The sequence below is a fragment of the Lontra canadensis genome, unplaced genomic scaffold (assembly GCF_010015895.1).
Source record: "Lontra canadensis isolate GAN:19392208 unplaced genomic scaffold, GSC_riverotter_1.0 scaffold46, whole genome shotgun sequence".
Taxonomy (NCBI): Eukaryota; Metazoa; Chordata; class Mammalia; order Carnivora; family Mustelidae; genus Lontra; species Lontra canadensis.
Window position 1 is genome coordinate 14,655,043 of NW_022631040.1, and position 6,016 is coordinate 14,661,058.

The following is a 6,016-nucleotide window of genomic DNA, read 5'->3' on the forward strand; positions in this document are numbered from 1 at the left end:
ATGCCTCCGTGGCCTCCTAAATTACCCCAGTCTCTTCATACTTCTAGGATCGGGTTTGCACGTCAATAATTTGTCCTTAGCAGGGCCACCGTAGCTTGCTCGTAGGCGCATGCGCGGCTTGAACGACCGGTACGCGGAAGTGGCAGCGCCCCAGCTCCGGGGCACAGGGTGGGTTGGGTTAGTTTTCTCGCTCTCCTGGGCCGGAAAGGCCCGTAGGGTCGCAGCTTGCTGCACTCGCCGAGTGAGAGGATTTAGAGATGCTGGGGCGCGTACATTTCCCCAGCTAGTAAGTACTGTCGTAGCCAACTTTGCCGAGAGCCGGAAGGGAGCCCAGCCCGCGAGACGCCCGCACCCACCCTCGCCCGCGGCTCCCGCCGGCCGGCTCACTGGCGCCCGCCTCACGGCTCTTCCGTGGGAGCAAGTCCGCAGCGCCTCGGGGACCCACACTCCTCTGAGAGTGCTCACAAGCCCAGGTACGCCTTCGAGTCCAGCGCTGGAGCGGGCTTGAGGCGGTGAGGTCCTGACAGGCGTGCAGGCGGGTCGGCCTGAGGCGTAGAACTTGTTTCTACCTTGCGTAAACTCAGCGGGAAGAGCCAACCCCACACGGCACCAAGGTCCCCAGTTTTCTCGTGTTTTAAGTGCGTCCCTCTCCCCTTTCCTCCGGATGCCCTCACGTACTACCGACGGTCGCCACCTCTGGGTCTCCCCTAGGGTCTCTTGGGTGGGGGTACATCCCCCCGCCGTGAGAGAGGATGCTTAGGAGCCGAATGGTTCCAAGTCAGGGTGTGGAAAGGTTGGAATTTCGATGTCGGAAGGGTTTAGGCTGGATATTTTTTCCTTTTCTTCTCCCTCTCTTTTTTTTTTTTTTAAATTTAATTTTTTTTTCCCTTTTCATTGTGTTGATTTACCCGTACATTTAGAAGTACTTCGACGGCTCATAAAATCTTTATTGCTGCTTCAGCAGTTCTCATGTCCCAGGCTTTCAGCTTCTCCTTAGGTACAAGAAGGGCTTACGTTTTAAAAGTTTCCGGCAGGTTGAATGTAGAGGGCTCGTTTTGATTGAACACCGAAGGGAAGAAAGCAGGAAAGCAGCTCTGCATGAGTGAGGGGAAGATACCCCCTTGCTGCTGTAGACTGTGTCGTCTACTGTTGAAATCTAGTCCCTACTGTGAGGATATTTTTAAGCGGGGCCTTTGGGAGGTGATTAGGCCATGAGGGTGGGGTCCTCCTGAAGGGGATTAGTGCCTTTATAACAGAAGACCTTGGAGAGCTCCCTTATCAGTCTGTGTGTGAGGACACAGCAAAAAGACTGCAGTCTGTGAACCAGGAAGCAGGTTCTCATCAGAATCTGTTGGCACCTTGATCTTGACCTTCTCAGCTTCCAGAACTTGGAAAAATAAAAGTTTGCAGTTTCAGCCACCAGCTTATGGTATTTTTGCTACAGCAGCCGGAACCCAGTAAGACACTTAATATTTTATAGGAAGAGGCAGCTTGAGGTGGTAAAAGGAATGACTGGAGAACCAGCGGCAGTAATTCGGTCCCTCCCTCAGTTATCTCTGACCACAGACAAGCACTTCTCCACTGGGGCGGGACCTTTTAAAAATCTCATCACAGGAGACGCCGGGCTAGGGGAAGAAGGAGGTGGAGCTGGCTTAACCGGACTTTACTGAAGACAGAAAACGTGGGATGAAAGATTATGAGCAGTGGACTGTAGCAAAATAAAACGGAACAAAAAGAAAGGGAAGAGGAGTGTCAGAAGAAGGTGTGAATGACTAGTTCCTGTTGCCCAGCCCTCTGGAACTTCCTGAGTTCCTGACCTTTTTGTGAAACCTGTATCTCCAGCCTATCACTGACTCTGTGAGCATCACCCCATTCCCCCCGTCTTCCAAGAAATACCCTTTTCAGCAAGTCAACCAGAGTCCGTCTGTTTCACGAAGAACCATTTACGGTATTACAGGCTTCTCACAGGGCATCCAAAGCCACATTCCCTATCTTTCCCACCAGACCTTTATGCATTTAAGTATTACCTGAGCTAGAAATGTGGGCTTGGGAATCAGAATCCCAGAACAGCCATTTATTCAGCTGTGTTTTACCCTTGCGTATGCAGGTTTGCTGCACTGCACCTACTCTGCTTGCCTGTTACGAAGATAGCACAGAGTCTGGGCCTACTGTAGACACTTAATAAATGTTATTATTGCTGATTGTTGATGACACCTCAAAAGTCTCCTTACTAGTCCCTCTGCCTTAGTTTAGGCTTAAGTATCCTCTGATCTGGACTATTACAGTAACCTCTGAGATGGTTTCTCTTTTAGAATTCATCACCCAACTACCTTAGTTGTTACCTTTCTAAAGCAGACCTCTTTGATGGCTCACTAATGCCTTTGAGAGAAGTCCAGACTCTCAAAGATGGCATTTCAAGATCTTTAGCAATCTAGTCTCAAACCAGTTTTCCAGAATGCTCCCATTTAACATTAATAAACATAGAAGTGCCTACCAGAGGCCAGGCACTAGTAGAGCTTACATTTTAATAGGGGAAACTAGCAATAAAAACAAGGAAATCACAGATCGTGACTGAGATTTCAATGAGGCATGGGAAATTTCTGTCCTCTCTTTCCTGCTTCTGCCCCTCCCACCGTGAAAAAACAGCATGTTTTGGGAAACCATTGCTTCTTGACTCTGAGTCCCAGAATGAGACACATGGCTTGGCAGATCCAAAACTGCTTTGCAATCTGGAGCTGAACTGGGGTGAACTCAAGCAAGGTTAGTGAAGCCTCCTAGCTCAGTCACAGCCAGCCTGCAGACTTGTGTGTGAAGCATAAATATTTATTGTGATTCACTGTGAGTTTGGGTTTGTTATTTTAGCAAAACTGAACAAAAGTGAGAACAAAGAGCCCTTGCTTATGGGCTGAATGTGTGGGTAAGGAAAAGAAAGAAATGAAAGCTTCTGTTCTCAGCAGTAGAATGGAGAAAAGCATGAATTATCAAGGAAGAGGAGACGGGCGGGGGACGGATTTTGGGTTGGAGAGTCGAGTTCAGTTTCGGACATCTGTAGTCTAGGTAGGCTAACTGCTGCTGGACAAATGACTTTAAAATAGGAATGGCGGAACATGGTAGATTCTTCTTTTCTTGTTCACCAAACAGTTCAATGTGGGTCTTCAGTGGAAATGTTTTATACATTTATTCATGAATCTAAGCCCTTTCTACTTTTGGTCTGCCAGGCTCTATGGCTTCATCTCATTGTGTGGGAAGCTGGGAAATGATTAGCTGGCTGCTTGAGGTGAAGAGGATTTGGGGAACAACTAGCCGTCTCTCCGGCTGTACCTTATTTGGGGGTACCCTTTAGATATCTGGAAGATAAAGAGTTGCTGTGAGAGCCTGGCTCCCAGGTCTGAGCTTGAGATACCCTTTTGGAAATGGAAGACATATGGATGGTATTTAAAATCACATGAAGAGAGAATAGAATGAGGTTTAGGACAGAGGTCTCTATCTACTATTGGGCTTTTCAACATAAGGAGGAGCAGCTAGTAATAGATCCAACAGCTTTCTCTTCCACCTCTGTTGATATTCCTCACGCACCATGACTGCTCTCATTTCGCTCTCTTCTAGATTTTCCCTAACATCATCCCCTGCCCTTAGCAGATGACCATGGGTCACCTCCTTTCCATATCCCTAAAAATCCCAAACAGCAGTCTAGCCAGACTCATTCCTGGCTAGAATGAACATGGTCAGAAATGTTTGGCTGTTCATCAGTGGAAGTTCACAGGGACTGTCCAACTACACTATGTTTCTTAAATTCTCGTATAGTTAGGTTGGCTGTGTGAGTGAGTTCTCCCTAGTGGAATGTAAACGAAAGTGAGGTGTGCTCTCTCCAGACCTGACCTGTGGAACTGCCTGACCTTGCCTTTCCCGCTGCTCGCAAGCTGGAGTGGTGATGACCAAGGTAACCTTGGGTGGCAGACCTACCGTCAGCCTGGGTCCCTGCAGGACTATGTGGAAGAGAGCTTCTTGCCAACCTGGACTAGCTTCTGCAGAAAAGTCCCATGAGCAAGAAGTAAGAATTTACTTTGCTTGAGCCATTTCATTTGGCGTTATAGCATTTTAGACTCTTCTAAATATATAGAAATTAGGAACAGGAGGGGCACCTGATTGGCTCAGTTCATTAAGTGTCTGATTCTTGGTTCCTACTCAAGTCATGATTTCAGGGTTGAGAGATTGAGCCACATGTCAGCTCCATGCTGAGTAAGGGACCTGCTTAAGATGCTCTCTCTCCCACTCCCTCTCCCTTTGCCTTCCACCCCTGCTCATGTGTTCTCCCTCTTAAAAAAAAAAAAAAAAAAAAAGAACCAGGACTGGAGGGCCGCCATAATAAAAATCCCAAATATGTAGCCTTGTTTTAGCAGTAGGTGAGGTGGATCGGGGTGGGGGGGTGGGTGGGGAGGAGGGAATATAGTTGGTAAAACGCTTCCTGGGAGAACCAGGGAGGCAAACAGAGATTCCTCGTGAACCTGTAATTATGGGAGAAGTTGGAAAGTTGGAAAGAACTGGAAGAAGAACTTCCAGAAAGAAAGAACTTTCCAACTCCGTCCTAAGTTGGAAAGAACCAGAATTTTAGGGTGAGTTGGCAGCTGCTTGCTGCTTTTAGCCAGGTACAGGTCCAAACACTTTGGAGCTAGATGCTTTTGAGGATTCAGGATTTTTCTAAATTTAGAAAGTTAAGAGGGCATATACTGTATAGTACAGAACGCCCCAAATCAAACACATTCCTATTTCTGCAGTGAGATGTCTCATTATTTTCACACTAAGAAGGATAAAGAAATAGCTCACATCAATTTAGGTCAAGTTTCACTACCATAGAGTTACAGAAAACTTTGTTTCTCAGAGCTTTTTGGGCTTCAGATTTATGGATTAAAGGAATTGCAGACCTGAATTAAAAGAGATGAGTCCAGGCAAGAGCTAACTCATTTTTTTAAAAAGATTTTTTTGTATTCATGAGAGACAGAGGTAGAGGGAGAAGCAGGCTCCTTGCAGAGCAAGGATCCTGACCTGGGACTCACTCCCAGGATTCTGGGATCATGACCTGAGCTGAAGGCAGACACTTAACTGACTGAGCCATCCAGACTCCCTAGCTAACTTATTTTCAAGCAGACCAGATAGACCAGATAAAATCCAGTATTTGAGGCATCTCTGGATTGTACCTCAAATTGCAAGAGATAAAAACTATCCTTGCTGGGGTGCCTGGGTGACTTAGTTGGTGAAGCGTCTGCCTTCAACACAGGTCATGGTCTCAGGTTCCTGAGATCGAGCCCCCACATTGGGCTCCTTGCTGAGCAGGGAGCCTGCTCCTCCTGCTTGTGTGTGTGTGCTCTCTTTCTCTCTCAAATAAATAAATAAAATCTTAAACAAAAAAACTGTCCTTGCTCAACCCAGCCCCCCTGCAGTTAAATTTCTCCGTCCAAAAGAACCCAGCTCTGAGGCAAAGATCAGAATAAGTGTATTGCCTTCCTGCTATGTTTGGTGTTTCAGATAGCCTTGAAGTAGCCTCTGTACATTAGGAAAAAAAAATCTACGAGTAGCTGCAAATCTGTATTCATCTCTTTATATAAAATTTTGTTAATACAAAAAGGTTTCTACTGTATGCACAGTTCTTTGTTTTGCTTTTAAAAATTTTTTTAAGAAAAGATTTTATTTATTTATTTGCCAGGGAGCGAGAGGGAGAGAGAGAGAGAGCGCAAGTACACAAGCAGGGGGAGAAGCAGGCAGAGGGACTCCCCGCCAAGCAAAGAGCCTGAATGGGACTCCATCCCAAGACTCTGGGCTCATGACCTGAGCTGAAGGCAGACAGTTAACCGACTGAGCCACCCAGGCACCCAGGTCTGTACATTTTAAATATTGAAATAAATGACCAGATTTTCTTCCAGAAAGAGTTCATGAATTTACACCTTTAGTCCACGACACTATGCAAGAATGAGCATGTCTCATGCCAGCCGCAAAGATAGGCTATGGTGCCATGCAGCTC